This window comes from Scyliorhinus canicula, chromosome 13 (genome assembly GCF_902713615.1).
Source record: "Scyliorhinus canicula chromosome 13, sScyCan1.1, whole genome shotgun sequence".
Lineage (NCBI taxonomy): Eukaryota > Metazoa > Chordata > Chondrichthyes > Carcharhiniformes > Scyliorhinidae > Scyliorhinus > Scyliorhinus canicula.
The window spans coordinates 84,268,296-84,287,016 of record NC_052158.1 but is presented as its reverse complement, the minus strand read 5'-3'; the positions used below and the strand labels follow the sequence as shown (position 1 = coordinate 84,287,016).

The 18,721-nt window shown below is 47.1% G+C and overlaps 1 protein-coding gene across 1 annotated transcript in view; it reads left to right on the top strand.

Annotated features, from left to right (window-relative positions):
- Positions 1-18,721, top strand: part of clstn2a (calsyntenin 2a) — a 757,260-nt gene that overhangs the window by 515,112 nt on the left and 223,427 nt on the right. The window lies entirely within an intron of this gene.

The window sequence follows — 18,721 nt, the reverse complement described above, 5'->3', positions numbered from 1 at the left end:
GAGGTGAAGAGGAAGTGGGAGGAAGAGTTGGGAGGGAGTTGGAATTCCGGCTATGGGAGAACGCCCTGAGGAGAGTCAATGCATTCTCGTAGAGCGCCAGGCTCAGGCTTATCCAGTTCAAGGTGGTCCACAGGGCTCATGTGACTGTGACTCGGATGAGTAGGTTTTTTGAGGAGGTGGAGGACAGATATGGGCGGTGCGGGGGAAGTCCGGCAAATCATGTACATATGTTTTGGGCTTGTCAGAATCTAATATATGGGTAGCTAGGAGTTAGGGCGGGGGGATGTTGCGTGTGTTGGACTGCTCTGTTTAGAATGTTAAAATGTTAAAATTATAAATGCCTCAATAAAATATTTTCTAAAAATAAATCCCCACCCATGATCAATTGGTGAGAATCCAAATCCAGAATAGACCCGAGCCATTTCTTCATAAAATCCACATTAACCCAGCTCGGCACATACACATTCACTAACACCACCAGCACCCCTGCTAATACCCTGCTCACTATCAGAAATCTACACCCCCTGGGTCCCGTATCTCTCTGGCCACCGCAAGCACGTCTCATTGCTAAGCAAGATCACGCCTTGCCTTGATTTCAAATCAAACCCCAAGTGGAACATTTTCCCCACCCATCCCTTCCTTAGCTGCGTCTGATCCTTCACTCGGAAATGTTTCTCCTGCAGAAAAATCATCTCCACCTTCAGACTCTTTAGGTGCGTGAACATCCTGGACCACTGATCGGACCCTTGAACCCACATATATTTTATGTTTCCATCCTTACCGGGGGTTTCTGCCCCTCCCCTCTACTAAGAACCACCATCATCACCCAGCCTAACCCCACCCAAACCTCCATCCCTCACAGGTCTAGGCCCACCCAAGATGGACACCTCCTCTGACCTCACCCAAACACAACCAGCATACACCCATCCCCCACTCCACGCTCGCCTCTTCCCCCCCCCCCCCCCCCACCCACACACACACAGGCTAACAGTGCAGCCCCATCCCTACTCTGCTTCTATTCACTAGTATCTCCTGCTAGCAAGGCAACTCCCTCCTGGAGGCCCAGACAAAGGACCCTGCCTAGGCCTTCCAATCTACCCATCCCCCATTCCAGGTACCAGCACAACCTCTCTTCAACCCACCCCCATGCTTCCTCCCTCCATGCCCCATACCCACAGCACATAAATGTACATAATAGTAAGGCCACCACCAAAGAAACCCCCATACACAAAATTAATAATTACCCGCGTAAACACAAAAATAACCATTCACAATCATACAAAAGTTACAAGAGGTACACAAGGTACAAATATCTAAAAAAAATACAGACGGTACAAAAGTCCCCGACTCAGCACTCCCCCAACCCATGCCCTTAACCAGTCATTCGCTTCCTCTGGGCAGCATGGTAGCATAGTGGTTAGCACAGTTGCTTCACAGCTCCAGGGTCCCAGGTTTGATTCCCGGCCTGGGTCACTGTATGTGCGGAGTCTGCACGTTCTTCCCGTGTCTGTGTGGGTTTCCTCCGGGTGCTCAGATTTCCTCCCACAGTCCAAAGATGTGCGGGTTAGGTGGATTGGCCATGCTAAATTACCCTTGGTGTCCCACAAAAGGGTTAAGTAGGGGTTACAGGGATAGGGTGGAGACGTGGGCTTGAGTAGGATGCTGTTTGTAAGGGCCGGTGCAGACTCGATGGGCTGAATGGCCTCCTTCTGAGCTGTAAATTCTATAATTCTATGATTCTCTGGTGTCAAGAAACAATGTTCCCGGCCCTTGAAGATTACCCAAATTTTGGACGGGTGCAGCATCCCAAACTGACCCTTGCACCAAAAGAGCGCTGCCTTAGCCGTCTCTTGGCAAGGCCAGCACCAATGTCTTGGTAGATCCGGATCCAATTTCCTTCCCAGCTGCAGTCCCGACTCACCTTGGTCCACATCAAAATCTTCTCTTTGTGTGTATGCACAAGTTTCAGGACAATCAGCACCCACAGCGCACCCCCAAGCTTTGGTTTCTGCCTCAAGGACCCGTGGGCAAGGTCCACTTCCAGGGCTTTGTTGCAAATGCTCTCCTGCACCAACTTCGTGAACATCTTCACGACGTAGCCTGTGGTGCTCGTTCCCTCCACTCCCTCCGGCAGGCTCACGATACGAAGATTTTACCGCTGAGACCGATTCTCTTCATCATCCACCCTCGCACGCAGCACCTTTGAGATCTCCCCCAGGAGCACCATCTCCACATCCAAGAAACAATCCAGTCACTCTAATTTCAGAAATCTGAAGCAAAAGGGACTTAGGCGTTCTAGTTCATGATTCTCTTGAGGTTAACATATAGGCTCAGTTGGCAGTTATGAAGGCAAATGCAATGTTAGCAATGTTAGCATTCATGTTGAGAGAGCTAGAATACAAGTGTAGGAATGTACTGTTGAAGCTGTATAAGACTCTGGTCAGACACCATCTGGAATATTGTGAGCAGTTTAGGGCCCCGTATCTAAAGAAGAAAGTTCACAAGAATGATTGCTGGAATGAAGGACTTGTCATATGAGGACTCTAGGTCCGTACTTGATGGAATTTAGAAGGATGAGGGGGATCTCATTGAAACCTATTGAATACTGAGAGGTCTAGATAGAGTGAATGTGGAGAGGATGTTTCCAATCATAGAAGAAACTAGAACCCCAGGGCACAGCCTCAGACTAAAGGGACAATTCTTTAAAACAGAGATGAGGAGGAATTTCTTCAGCCAGAGGTTGGTGAATCTGTGGAACCCATTGCTGCAGACGGCTGTGGAGGCCAAATCACTGAGTGTCTTTAAGACAGAGATAGGTAGGTTCTTGATTAATAAGAGGATCAGGGGAAATGGGGAGACGGCAGGAGAATGGGGGGTAAGCCACGATTGAAGGATGGAGCAGACTCGATGGGCCGAATGGCCTAATTCTGCTCCTATGTCTCATAGTCTTATGGATTACGGGCGGGATTTACCGGCCAACCTCGCGTTTGTTTCGTGACGGCGGAGGCGGCCCGCCAGCGGGATTTACTGACCATGCTGTTGTCAACGGGATTTCCTGGTGACTGCACCCCACATCGCCGGGAAACCTGTGCGCTGGCATGGGACCGGGATATCCCACTGGTGTGAACAGCTGGTAGATCATGCCCTATGTGTTCATGCTTATGTATGCTCTGGTTTGAATACAAGTTTATTTAAATTAGATGGAAGAGAGGGAACATCTCCCAAGTGCCTCCAAAGATGTCACCACTTAATCATGTGACACTATAGAGATGTGCATTGGTTACAACACCCAATAATCTCCCTCGAGGGCTTTACCCTTTGACAACCGACCTCATGAATTTAAAAAAAAACTTTTATTCATCTGTTCATGATTCCAAAATCTTATGCATACCTCAGCAATGACCACCTCTCCCAGTGGCACCTGAAGCTTCAGAGCTACCAGTCCTATGATTGGACAGCAGAATTGAGAGCCTGCCAGCAATCCCTAAATGGACTGAAAAGCCCACAGTTGGCCAATCAGAAGGCCATATCGGCGCCATTACTAAGACGGCCTACTTCCACATCTGTAACATTGCTTGACTCAGACAGCTGATTTGCTTAAACCCTCCTTCATGCCTTTGTTACCTCTGGACTTGATTATTCCAATGCATGCCTCACTAATTTTCCACATATTCCACCCTCGGTATACTTTAGGTCTTTCAAAACTCTGTTACCTGTGTCTTTACTGACAGGAAATCACATCCATCTATCATCCCGTTGCTCGCTCACTGATATAGATCCCGCTCAAGCAAGTTTAAATTCAAAATTCTCATCCTTGTTTTCAACTCTCACCACAGACCTCACCCTCCCTATCCCGGTGTCTCCCCCAGCACTTTAAACCTCTGATATATCTGAGCTCACCTAATTCTGCCCAATTAAGTGTTCCTGATATTAACTCCACCATTTGTGCCCTTGCCTTCAGCTGCACAGCCTGAAACTCAGGAATTCCATCCCTAAACCTCCTTATTTCCTTCTGAAGGAACCTACTTAAGCCTCCTTTTTGGTGGCACAGTAGCAAAGTGGTTAGCACTGTTGCTTCACAATGCCAGGGACCTGGTTCGCTTCCTGGTTTGGGTCACTGTCTGTGCAGAGTCCGCACGTTCTTCCCATGTCTGAGTGGGTTTCCTCCGGGTGTTCCGGTTTCCTCCCACAAGTCCTGAAAGACGTACTGTTAGGTAATTAGGGCATTCTGAATTCTCTCTCTGTGTACTCGAACAGGCCCTGAACTGTTGCGACGAGGATATTTTCACAGTAACTTTGTTGCCGTGTTAATGTAAGCCTACTTGTGACACTATTAAAGGTTATTATTATGAACAAAGTTTTTGTCGATCTGCCCTAGTATCGTCTCAAGTAGCTTGGTATCCAGTTTTACCTTATAAAGCTGCTGGGGAGGGGGGAGGGGGAGGTCTCAGGACATGTGAAAGGCACCATGTCAATCCAAGTCACTGCTGTTGTCAGATGAGAATTGTAAATTGAAGGTGCTGAGGGAGAGCATAGGACAGGTTGGCACCAAGTGAGACTCGGAGATAATGTGCAGGAAAGGTGGGCGTGACTTTTGGAAGCAACACTGATTTTGGAGCAGAAAAGGAAGTTGTTGATGGGTTTTTGCAATACGGATATTAATGCTTTTGGAAAGGAGAAAAGGGAACCTTTATCATTGTCAGATCGAATGAGAAGTTAGATGGCCATCCATTTAGTGGGCATGGGGTGGCTCAATAGGTGGATGGTCCAGTGGACAAGATGAGCTGAGGGAAGGTAGCCATCTGATGGAGCAGATCGTTAGCTTATTGTAGAACAAGCCTGATTTTCAATTCCATGGAATAGAAAAGCAAGCAGATTCTACAAAGGGTGTAGGATTTGACTCACCAGGTACCCATAAAGGTCATGAAGTGAGCATTGTCCTTTCAAAAACACAAAACAAATTAAACCTTTCTTATTCTGTGCAGCTGCATCACACGGAACTGTTTATGCCTCAGAATACTGCAATATGCCATGTGTTGCCACTTGATATTTACTAACAGACAGTGCCTCTGCAATGACATACATGATTCTTCCGACATTGACTCCATTAAACACTTGGATGTCATGAGGTACCTGTACTGTTGGCCTAACTACGTCTTTAAAAGGCATCTATTGAGAAAAGAAAAGTATAAGTAATAGCTTCTGGTTTGGAAAACATTGGATGGAATAAATCTAGAATATTACTTCAAATTAAACCAAGAAAGCAGAACCATGTGAAATGAATGGTTTAATAGTCGTAAGACGTGCTAGGAATAATCTTTTCCTCAAGATGACAGATGTTTTGAGCAATCTGCCCTGTGAGGTGGAAGAGACAAAAGCATTAAGGATGCTTAAAATGGAGCTGGATGCTAAAAAAGGCAAGTTGGGGTACAAGACAAATGATTTTTTTTGCCCAAATAGGCGTGATTTATCAGGGAAGGCTTTCTTGGCCCTGTGCCCAGACGCACAGAATTGCCTTGGGAGGCTGAGCATTGGAAAATTAGATATGCTGAAGTATAAATCTGTGAAAGAACCTACCTAATTTCCCAATGTTCCCCATGACTAAATAACCAAGTTGCAGACTCATCTCCCCTATCTTTTGTTCCTACCACTGTTACAGTTTAGCTGCATGACCCTCAATCTACTGCAGGATTACTGCAGCAGCATTTTGAACATTAAACACTACCACTGGATTTTGCAAAATAGAAAATGCCCAAATATTATTTTTGATCTAGCCGCATGAGAAAAGCAATGTTCAAAGTGTAAATTATTTTGTTCACACGCAGTGCGTCACCTTGTTAAGTTACTCAATTTTAATCAGCCAGCACGCAATTTAAGTTGATTGCTTCCCTTTATGAAATGTTGTGAAGTTACAAAACTGCCAGTCTCGTGCACCTCACCATATTTTAGGTGCACATTGGCAGTTTGAAAAACTCTTTTTTAGGAAGAGTTAGCACGCCTTGCAACATTCACCTTGAGCAGCTTGATCAGCGATGGGTAGAAACCCCAGTTCTGTTATAAATAGCTATCAACTGACCCGTGTCAAAGACTCAGCTGCCTAACTCATTGCAGCTCAATGGAGATGATTCAAAAAGACAGCGCAATTACCTTATGGGCTGATGACCCAACATGTTTTTGAAATAACGGTGGATTTCTACCCATAATCACTTTAAGATACTCTAAGTGAAACAAAGTTGTAAAAATCCGAACAGAATGCCCATTTATGTCTATCGTGCACTGATTACCTGCAATTCATACATCATGTATGATTCTTTTGGAGTACAGTATGAATTATTCTGTTTAGTTCAGCCTCACATATTTAAATTAATTTACAAAAAATATTGTATTCCTCAAAGTTTCTGACCTTGATAAAATAGCTTAATAGTTGGTTGGTAGGATGAGACTTGCGTATTGCTGAAAAAAAAGAGAAATGCTGTCAAAGCTTTTCATCTTGCACTCATCAGAGCAGAATTTTCAAGACCAATTGTAAAAGGAACAACAATTTATACTGCATGTGAAGAGAGTGCTGATTGGTTGGCAATAGACTCTGGTCGAGCCATTGCCATCGAGAATGCACTAAAACAAAGGAGCATTTGGAGTAGCTCGAATTGAACTTTTGGGGCAAGTCATTTGCGTACTCTTATTCTAACTTCAGAGTTGAATTCCAGCCTTAGAGAGTTTTATGTGAGAAACAAAATAATTAAATAAATTTTTTTTTAAAAAATATTCAACAATTTTCTGCTTTGTACTAAATCTCGTAAGGTTGCTTCCTTTATACAATTCTATCTCTTGTCAGGAAGGACCACTTACATTGGTTTCCAGTAGATATAGCCAAATCCTCTGGCAGTAGGGACATTTACGCATATGAGACTGTAAATTCCTGCTCTCGTTGAGGTGAATTTGCTTCCAGAGATCTGAATAAACTTAAAAATAGGTTCATTCAAATATGCTGCATTTTATTTTCTGTTGAAATAGCTGAGCAGCATGTTTCTTTTACTGTTTAATTTACCATGGGTGGTCATTTGTGCTTTTTTGTTTTAATACTGCTCATCCCAAACTCACTTAAGACCTTGATCAGACCACCAATTGAGAATTATCATGCTGATGTTAGTTCAAATTAAATTAATGCTATTTAATCTACAAATTCTACAGCTTTCCCCAGTGTATTAGGCTTGCTGTTATTGTGATGGATAGTTTTTGTCTTATACCACACACCCCCAGCCACTTTCTTTATCACTATGCATTGATTGGCCTGTGGAAACCTTTAATGCTTTCAAGTGAGCAAAATGCAGCATTGTACTGATATCACTATTGTGCAGATATATGTGTTTGCTAATTTGCAACAGAAACTGAACAAAAGCTATTACCAAGAAAAAGGAATGTCCATGCATATGAATTTCATGTGGACAAGATACCACATTTCATACTGTACTAGCTTTAATGATTATCAGTGGCAGCCTTCATGTTTGCTTTATCTTCTGATTGCTATACTGCAATAATGCAGTACGTGAATCATAAATTTTGAAGTAATATATGTTAACTGAAACACACAATTTTATGCAGGAATAAATTACACCAGTCATTGCAGATGTATTACAGCTGATATTTAATGCTTGTAATTTACTCTTGTTTATCAAGGGCAGCACGGTAGCATTGTGGTTAGCACAATTGCTTCACAGCTCCAGGGTCCCAGGTTCGATTCCCGGCTTGGGTCACTGTCTGTGCGGAGTCTGCACGTTCTCCCCGTGTGTGCTTGGGTTTCCTCCGGGTACTCCGGTTTCCTCCCACAGTCCAAAGATGTGCAGGTTAGGTGGACTGGCCATGCTAATTTGCCCTTAGTGTCGAAAATTGCCCTTAGTGTTGGGTGAGGGTGCTGGGTTGTGGGGATAGGGTGGAGGTGTAGGCTACGGTAGTGTGCTGGTGCAGACTCGATGGATCGAATAGCCTCCTTCTGCACTGTAAATTCTATGAGTCGGTTATTGTATCTGGTTATGCTTGGGTCTGATAATGCCTAATATACACAATAAAATGAAAGCCTCCATATTGCACTTGTAACACCTATCATGTTAATGCTGCTATATATGATTTTGCCCCTATCAAAATTCAGTAATTACAGAGGGGGGTTCAGGTGAAAGCATTTTTGCACACTAACTGCCACAGGCTGCAGATTGAGGACTCTTATTTCTCTCGAGTTACTTTAAAGCTGGAAGAGCTACCTGAAGGATTTCACTGAGCCCTGAGCTGTTCCATAATGATCCAGTGAAGTTTGGGAAATGATGTTGGCTGGATTCACCGATTTTAAGGCTATGTCCAGAGGAAATGGCTAGTTCGATGATGAAAAAATCAGCGTGGCCCCAGCACTGATCCTCCGACCGGTGAAGGGCTAGTAGCCATGCCACATAAAACACATGGCCTTCACGAACTATACGGCCGGAGAATTGCGGGTCCCTGGCCGCGAATGCGCATGGCAACGACCTGCAGGGGTCGCGCCATACAACATGGCTTCAGCCGCACGCGGACCCGAGCAGCAAGATAGTAGCCCCCTGGACATCCCCTTGCCACCCCCTCCCCAGTCCTCCTAGCCCACTCCCCGGCCAGCGGCACAGCTATCCCCCCCCCCCCCCCCCCCCCCCCCCCCGCGCGTCTGGCGGCGCTGGACACAGACCGCAGCCGCCACGCCAGGGTTCATGAAAACTGAGAGCACACGTGGCCTGCGCGGTCGGGAACTTGGCCCATTGGGGGAGGAACATCGGGGGATGGCCTTCAGGTAACTTCCTGAGGCCGCTCTAGCGGCATACTTCCCGGTGACGCCGTTTTGGACGGGGCGAAGCATCCGAAAATAGGCGCCTCCCCTAATTCGGTCATAAAAAGGGATTCTCTGCCCGATCGCTGATTACGAAATAGGTGTCGGCAAGAATCCAGCTTTGCATTTTCCGAAAAATCTAGTACCCCAATTTTTTACTCTTCGCATCAAACTTGAGGCAGCAACAAACTGCTTTCAGCTAAACTGTGATTGTCAGATAATCTTCGCAATTATGAATTATCAGATGATTAGCATTATGTGACTGAGATTGTTGGGGATTTTATTGCGTACAGCATTGAGAATCAGTAAATCCAGTACAGTGTTAAATATGGTGTATGACCTGGGATGAACGTCAACCACATATCCCCACCATCATAAGGACTCTTACCACCTCTGTAACACTGCCCATTTCTGAACCTGCCTCCTCTCCTTTGGTGCCAAAATCCTCATCAATGCCTTTGTATATCCAGGCTCGACAATTCGAATGCACTCCTAGCCAGCTATCCACTTTTATCTCTGAGCTTGAGGTCATCCAAAACTGTGCTGCCCGTGTTCTAACTCTATACGTACAAGTTGTTGTTATTGTTGTGTTTCACTTTTATGAACAAAAAGAAAAATATTGTATGCAGCAGGATCCAAAACCTTTGTCTTTTATGTAAAAATATACGCACATTCTTCTGCCACCATAAATTGGAAATCATTTCTGGATACTTCGGAGGGAGTTGGCATGTGGTACAACTGATAGGGAATTATTGAGCAGCACAGTGGCACAGTGGTTAGTACTGCTGCCTCGCAGCTTCAGGGGCCCCGGTTCAATTCCGGCCTGGGGTGACTGTGGAACTTACATTTTCTCCCCATGTGTGTGTGGGTTTTCTCCAGGTTCTGCGGTTTCCTCCCACAGTCCCAAGATGTGCAGGTTAGGTGCTAAATTGCCCCTCAGTGTCCATAAGGTTAGGTGGGGTTACTGGGTTGTGGGGATAGGGTGGGTAGGCATGGATTTAAGTAGAGTGCTCTTTCCAACAGTCGATGGGCCAAATGGCCTCCTTCTGCACTTAGGGATTCTATGATGTGTCTCTATTGTCAGGTTTTTGTGAGGGCCACGAAGCATCTACACCAAGTGTGTTGAAACAAAAGCTTACTTTATTTCACTCTGCTATTATATACAGCTCCAGCAGTTCCCTACTTGGTCTTCTCAAGTTGGTGCTGTAATGGCCGACTCTATCTGTACATAATCAGAGATTGTTAATCCCTACCCTGTAAGACCCGTGCGGGTTAAAGCACAGGTCATCAGTTCTTTGGGGCATGTCTTAATCTCGGTAACAATGCCTTAGAGATCAGCTTCCCAGAATTTCACTTCCACCTTTAGAGGCTCAGCCCACCTTTTCTGGGAATTGGAGCTTTGTTAGGCATATCCTTGCCCGATGAAAATTATCAACATGCGTGCAAAGGTTGTGAATATGCTGACAAGGCGCCAAAGCACAATAATCTCTACAGTGTTTAACTTTGTCAGAGCAAGATGGGAAAACTCTTTCATCTGTTCAAGTCAATAGTTACAACTGGAAGGTAGGTGAAGGGGAATGTTTAAAGTTTGAGTGCAACAAATATATATCCAGGTACAAGAAGGATGTTTGCTCAGTCAGAGAAAACCTGTCCTTGTAATTGGGTGTTGAATTCCCTGAGCCTTCTGTACCTGAGTGGTTGAACTTGTAGTCTGATAATGGGGACTGAATTTTTTGATGTAAAGATGAAATCAGGGAGTGAAGAGGTTGAATTGATGACATTCAATGTGAAATTTCACGTGTGTAACAAAAGTCCTCGAGACTCATGTTGCTGCAGCTGGGGACTCAATGACCAGGAGAAAGTTGCTGTTGGCAAGAGAAGTTGGCAAGAAGTGGGGGGAAGAGTTAAGTATTTTAATCTGTATTCTATATGTGCTCCTGAAGCACTCCTATTCAACTTGCAACAAAACAACATTTGGTCGATGGTCTTCCCTCTTGCCACAAATAGTACAAGGGCAAGTCGGCTTGTATCTTGAGCACCACTGTTTTGAATAGTCTCCTGCTGTTGTACTCTCAGGGCTGCTCTGCTGAGAAGACAGACCCTGCTAAAGTCCAGTTCATTGCACTACAATCCTAAAGTCACATATCAAGCATCCCTTTCCTAAAGTATAGAACTTTATAGCTCTCATCGTTATGAACTGTACTGTACAATTGATTCAGTGTAGAGTAGCAGTTGCCATGTTTATTAAGACAGAAAACAAATAATGGAATTTATCCAACTTGTATTGCGGAGGTTTTGTCCTCGTGGGTTGCCCTGGTGTGTACCATCAAGCCTTGGGATAATGTGGGCAATTTAAATACAGGTACTAGTCAATTTGTATGTCTTTATTCACTGATACAGACAGGCTTTTCTGTTACAATTTAAGGTTTGTTTATCATTGATCCAATGATGTTTGAAAGAGTCCCTTTCCACCCACTCCCAAATTAAAAGGAAAATGTCACTAAATGGGAAATATAAGCACAAACTGGACCAAGTCACCTGGGTTTCCGTTTTTGCTGTGGTTCAAGGGCGAGGCAAAGCTTGGATACTTTTAATCTACATCCATCCATCTATTATTTAAACGAAAAGCTTGATGTATACATATGCTTTCCATCAAATGTTAGATGCCCCACACTCTGCAATGTATATTTTTGTGCCGCATTTAAATAAAAGGTGTAGAACAAACAAAGGCTATTATTTTCTTTCTGGAGGGAAGGAACAGAATTTTGTCAAGGAGATCGGATGCTATCAGGTGTTGGGAATTTTCCCATATCTGTCTTGGAGAAGCCCACCCATTTTATTTTGTTGTCGGGAAGCAGCCATGCATTAGCGGTGGATCCAGTGCCTCCAGAGATGGCAACAGAAGGCAGAAAATGGTGATAAATTCCCTTCCTCTTGGTTTCTTCCTTTCAAACACTACTTAAACTCTACCTCTTTAACCAAACTTTGGGTTACCTGATGGATGTTTGACCAAAGATGCATGTCAGGACCCCATGGAAGTCCCAATTCACTGACCCTTGAACCTCCGACAGGCACTTTGAGCAGTTCTGACACAATTAACTGGATAGTTACCAAGGAAATGTCAGACAGAAAAATCCGAACTAATGGGTAACTACAGAACTGACCCCCTTTCCCAATCACTCACACTGACCCCCCCTCCTCTCCCCCCATGTGACCCAACTACCCTTCCCTGCCCGACTGTCCCTTGGCTACGCCCTGAACCCTCCCACCAACCCAAATGACCTACCCCTCCCAATCAAGAAACCCACATCCACCCAACTAACCCCCTGACCCAACCTGACTATCCCCCAACCAGACCGCTCCTCCCGACCCAATGATACCTCCTGACCCGACTGCACCTCCTGACCCGACTGACCTCCTGACCCGACTGCACCTCCTGACCCGACTGCACCTCCTGACCTGACTGCACCTCCTGACCTGACTCACCTCCTGCCCCAACGACCATTACCTACCTCATCCACCTGCTACCCTGCCCACTTATCCGCTTGCATCACTCACTCTACCCATTGACTAAAATTCATACTGGACATCTAAACTTCGCACATAGCAACTGTTGCCACAAAAAGAGGAGGTGTCTTCCCCCCGCCCCCCGGCAACACTACTCCACTGTTATGGAGTTCTCCATCAGATGGACTGTCCGTATTTATAGAGACACCAGGCTCGCAAGACCTGGCTGGAAATGTGGAGCTGCTTTGGGAAGCAGAAAAGAATGGTTGGAGCAGGTTGGAGCAGCAATCGGATGGTGATTGCCACTTTGTGGAAGATCCAATCTCCGATGTGGCTTGGTGTCATATTTTGTTTCATACTTCCCCCAGGTGGTGCCTTGGGATGTGTTGTTACATTAAAAGCGCTCCATAAATGTAAATAGTTGTTGTTTCTATAATCTGAAAGCAAGTAACATTTCAATGAACTCTCAGTCTTTACTCAACACGAGACTTTGTTGTCTTAAAGGTACATGATTTGATTTGCATATTCTCCATCTCCTCCTTCAGTCAACCTAAATGCAAACAATGGAGTCAGCTGTTTGCACTGCTGTTAAATATAATGCGGAGATGCCGGCGTTGGACTGGGGTGAGCATAGTAAGAAGTCTTACAACACCAGGTTAAAGTCCAACAGGTTTGTTTTGAATCACTAGCTTTCGGTGCACTGCTCTTTCCTCAGGTGAATGAAGAAGTGGGTTCCAGAAACATATATATAGACAAAGTTAGAGGTGCAATACGATACTTTGAATGCAAGTCTTTGCAGGTAATGAAGTCAACGGGTGTCGTAATTCATGTTTGGCTTTGTCTATATATATGTTTCATCCGAAACTACTGAGTGGAACAGCCTTGTGAAATTTGAATAATATTTGTTTCATTGGAGATATTTGGCAAAAGACATTGAAATTCAATTTAGGTTAACACACTGCTTGAGTGTTATTTTTAAATGCTATTTTGTAACTCTTTTTCTGCATTTCGCTTTCCCTCCTCACAGTTCTCATTCTGCTGCTGTGTGCACTAATGCATGCCATTGCACACCAGATGTTTACCCAACAAACCATTTTAATAGGTTTCAATGGACTGCTGATGTCAACTATGGGCATCACAGCTGATGTTGCCTCAGCACACGTGCAAACATTTCCAGTAGAGTTTCTATGTGATCTTTTACTCTTTCTCTGTAGAACAGGATCATTGACATTGATTGTGGTACTTCCACTCAATGAGGAACAGATATGGACCATTGGTGTTGATAAACACAATTTAGTGAGAGGCAGGAACATCCTGCCTCTCAGGAGAAAGGAAAGGCAGAAAGGAGAAATTGAAGAGTAACTTTGGGAAGAAATGTGGAAACTTGTACCCTGAGCACCTCGATGAGGCATCAACCTTCTCGTTCCTCTCACTCTATTGTTATAGTAGCAGAGACTCTCAAAACAGTAATCTCTCCTACTCTTACCAGCTGCATGTGTGTTGGGAGGATTTGCAGGCTGATACTCCACTGGTTCGGTCACGTTAAGATCACACCTGCCTCAGCCAAGTGCTGGTGCATGATTTGAAGCCAGAGTTTCTGTCTCAGATGTAGGGATGTTACCCACTGCGCCAGAAGGCCTCCAAAGGCAAGATAGAGAGAAGTAAATATTCAAAATTAACTCTCCATCAACTTAGAGATGGGTTTCAATGAGATGGTTTTGTGAGGGCCACGAAGAATCCAGCACGAGTTTTCAGGATACAAAGAAATAACATTTATTTACAATAATATATATATATATATACAACAGCAGCAGCAACTTCCTTTGCTGCTCACTCCTCTCTCTCTCTGCTGGTTCCAAACTGGCCAGCTCTATTTATGCAGGGAGTCTGCTAATGATTTCTCCGCTCCCCTCATTGGGGAAGCTCATACTCCCATAGGATTGTGGGATTGTCATTAGTCCCCAGCCAGTGGTAAGCAGGCAGGTTATAACATCCCTCCCCCCTAAAGTCCAAGGAATCCACCGAAGACCCTGGTGAAGGAGGGCGTCGGACTCGTTTTGCCGCAGGCAGGACACCATTTGCACGAGGCGCTGGATCGGGCGGCGTATAACGAGATGGAGACCGACGCTGTCGTGATGAACGGCGCAACAGTTGTACATCCACAGCCCGTGGGCCCGAGGATTCCCCCTCTGAGGTTTCTTGTGTCTCCATCTCGGAGTCAGAGTCAGCTGCCTCCGTCATCTCAGCGTCTTTATCTCCACGGGGTTCTGTCACGACCTGCGCAGGCTTTGAGTGAGGCACCGGAGGAAGATTGTGAGGAATACTTTCCATTGTGTCTGGTCTCTATGGCTGTAGAAATGAGCTCCTGGGGCAGGGAATCGTTGGAAGGGATAGTCTTCTGGACCGAACATGGTCTACATGGTTGCGCTGGAGACGACCCTGGGCTTGCACCTGGTAAGAGATAGGGCCCGTTTGACGAAAGATTATGCCATGGACCCACTGGGCACCACCAACAAAATTCCGAACGAACACTGGGTCACCGGGCGTAAACTGCCGAATCGGCCGATGCCGAGAAAAACCATGTCCCTGCCGTTCTTATGTACTTTTGCGCCAATGTCCAGGGAAACCACGAAGTCTCCAGCCCATTAGGAGTTCTGCGGGAGCTAGCCCAGTCACCGTATGGGGAGTGGTCCTATATGAAAACAAAAAATGAGCCAGTCTCATGTCCATCGAGCCGGAAGACTGCTTCTTTAGGCCTCGTTTGAATGTCTACACTGCGCGCTCCGCCAACCCATTTGAAGCCGGGTGGTAAGGGGCAGTGCGGATATGGCGTATGCCGTTCACCTTCATGAACCTCGCAAACTCCTCACTTGTGAACGGAGTGCCGTTGTCCGTGACCAGCACCTCGGGGAGGCCATGCATACTCAAAGACTATGCATCTTCTCGATTGTTGCGCAGGACGTTGTGCCTCCCACCTTATGCACCTCTAGCCATTTAGACTGGGCGTCCATTAATAGCAGGAACATGGATCCTTGAAAAGGGCCGGCGAAATCCGCATGCAAGCGCGCCCAAGGCCGCCCTGGCCATTCCCAGTGATGTAGGGGCGCGGCCTACGGAAGATTCTGATGCTCCTGGCAAATGGAGCAGTTTTGGGCCACCTTCTCAATGTCGGTGTCGAAGCCTGGCCACCAGACATAACTCCGGGCCAACATTTTCATTTTGGTCACACCTGGATGCCCATTGTGCAAGTCTCTCAGTATCAGCTCCTGTCCTTTTTCCGGGACAATCACACGCGTCCCCCATAAAAGGATGCCGTCTTCCACGCTGAATTCGGACAGCTTGGAGGAAAATGCCCGCAACTCGCCTGGGAGCTGTCTATGCTGTCCACCATACAGGACTATGTGCCGAACCTTTGACAGGACTGGCTCCGTCTGGGCCCACTCACGATCTGTGATGCCGTGACAGGCAAGGTGTCCATAAAATTTAGGGTTGCAACCACCTCACCGGTCGTGGGGGTCGATATGGGGCCAGTCGATAAAGGCAATCAGCTCAGTGCGTCGGCATTCCCTATCTGGGTTCCTGGTTTGTGCTCCAGAGAATACTCGTATGCAGCGAGCAACAAAGCCCAGCGCTGGATCCGTGCGGAAGCAATGGGCGGTATTGGCTTATCCTCTCTGAAAAGTCCCAGCAGAGGCTTATGATCAGTCACGATAGTGAAGTGGTGGCCATACACGTACTGGTGGAAACGTTTCACCGCAAAGACCACTGCCAGGCCCTCCTTCTTGATCTGCGCGTACTTTTTTTCCTCTGCAGTCAATGTGCGGGAGGCATAAGCTATTGGTCGATCTGCCCTGTTCTCCATCTTGTGGGACAGGACAGCCCCAATACCATACGGGGATGCATCACATGTGACGAGCAAAGGCTTTCCAGGATCATAGTGTGTTAGTAACCCAGACGACGACAATTGTTGTTTTATCCGCCGGAAAGTGGTTTCTTGCGGCTGACCCCAAACCCAGGTGTGATTCTTTTTTAGCAGAAGGTGCAACAGGGCCAGCGTAGTTGCCAGATTGGGGAGGAATTTTCCGTAATAGTTTACGAGGCCGAGAAACGAACGAAGATGCAAAGTGTCAGTCGGGGCGTGGGCCTGTTGAATCGCGCGTATCTTCTCTGCGACGGGGTGCAAACCTTCGCGGTCCACCCGATAACCCAGGTAGACTACTTCCTTCGCCTGAAAAACGCACTTTGTGCGACGTAATCGGACTCCAGCCTCCGAAATGCGTCTAAGGACAGCCTCCACATTTTCCAAATGTTCCTGTTCCGACGTCCCTGTGATCAAAACGTCATCTAAGTAGACAGCAACATGCGGTAAACGTCTCAAAATGCCCTCGATAACGTGTTGAAAAATAGCGCAGGCAGAGGATACTCCAAAGGGCAAACGTGCATATTCATACAGGCCCCGGTGTGTATTAATCGTTACATATGGCCGGGAGGCAGGGTCCAGCTCCAATTGTAGGTAGGCGTGACTCATATCTAATTTTGTGAATGAAAGTCCGCCTGCAAGCTTCGCGTACAGATCCTCTATGCAAGGCATTGGGTATCGGTCGAGTCGGGAAGCCGTATTCACTGTAAGTTTATAGTCGCCGCACAAGCGAACTGTGGCATCTGGCTTCATTACAGGTACAATTGGTGCTGCCCAGTCAGCGAAACGGACGGGCCTGATGAAACCCAAAGTCTCCAAATGGGTGAGCTCCCCTTCTACCTTCTCGAGCAAGGCGTAAGGCACCGGGCGCGCCCAGAAATAGCGCAGCGTGGCTCCTGGTTCGACTTGGATACGGGCTACAGCCCCTTTTATTTTCCCCAAACCGGGCTGGAATACATCTGGGTATCGTCCTAGCACCTCAGTCAACCCTCCAGAAACTGTTTGGAGGATGTGCTGCCACCGCAGCCGCAAATGGCGGAACCAGTCCCGATCCAACAGGCTGGGCCCATGGCCGAGCACCACGATAAGTGGGAGCGGCCCCTCCTGGTGTCCATAAACAACAGGGGTCATCGTAGTTCCTGCAATGTCCAATGGTTCCCCCGTGTAGGTAGCCAACCTGGCCTGTGTGTCAGTTAATGTAAGGGTCTGTATACCCTGCTAGATGCGGTTGAATGTCCTCTGGGCGATCACGGAGACCGCTGCGCCAGTGTCCAACTCCATCTCAAGCGGGTGACCATTGAACGTACTGTCACCTTGATGGGGGCCACACGGGGAGCTGCCACACAATGCAGCTGCAGGCAGTCATCCTCCATCTCCACGTCCTCGGGAGTAGTCGCCGCAGGTTCATCCAAATGAACAGTACGGCCCCTGGGCTGGCCCCAGTTTCGGTCGGAACGATGGCGCCTCTGGCGCCCCCAAGACCGGGGTCGGCGCCTACAAGTCTGACACGGACATGGCTCCTCTTCAATTGTATCTGGAGAAGGCTCCCTTCGGGGAGGAATGTCCGACGGCCACTGGCGCTGATCCGGATGTCACCTCGCCCAAGGTACCGCAGGGGTGCAGGGCGACGTTTCGGACGGAAGGGGTTGCGCCCAAAGGCATGCACCTCCATTCCCTATAGCTCCTGCACTCCTCGTTCTGCGCTCTCTCGGGACAATATTATTTGAATGGCCTGTTGAAAATCAATGTAGGCTCGGCTAACAACTTTCTCTGGGTGGCCGCATTGTTAATACCGCAAACCAAACGGTCGCGTAACATTTCTGACAAGGTCTCACCATAGTCACAGTACTCCGCAATCCTGCGTAGCCTGGGTAGAAACTCGGCAAAGGATTCTCCTGGGGTCCTCTCAGCGGTATTAAACCTGTAACGTTGGACTATCGTGGATGGGGTTGGGTTAAAATGTTGCCCCACTAAGTTCATCAAACGTTTTGGTGTCCAGCGCAGCAGGGTACGTAAGGCTCCTAATCACCCCAACAGTATGCGGGCCGCAGGCGGTGAGCAATATGATCACCTGCCGCTCGTTTTCGGTGATGTTGTTTGCCCGGAAATAGTAACGCATCCGTTGTGCGTACTGGTTCCAGCTTTCCAGCGCAGCATCAAAAACATCCAAACGTCCATACAGAGGCATGGTGTAATAGAAAACAACTTCCAACCTGTATCCAACAAAAATCCAGGGAGGTGGCTTCAGCAGTGTAAGCAGCTATTCACTTTAACCCTCGATTGGTGGCCCGAGGTCCGGGGGGGGGGGGGGGGGGGGGGGGGGCGCGGGGCGATCGGACCCCTGGGGGTGCCCCCATGGTGGCCTGGCCCGTGCCGTGGGGGCACTCTTTTTCTTCCGCCGCCGCCACGGCCTCCACCATGGCGGAGGCGGAAGAGACCCCACCTACTACGCA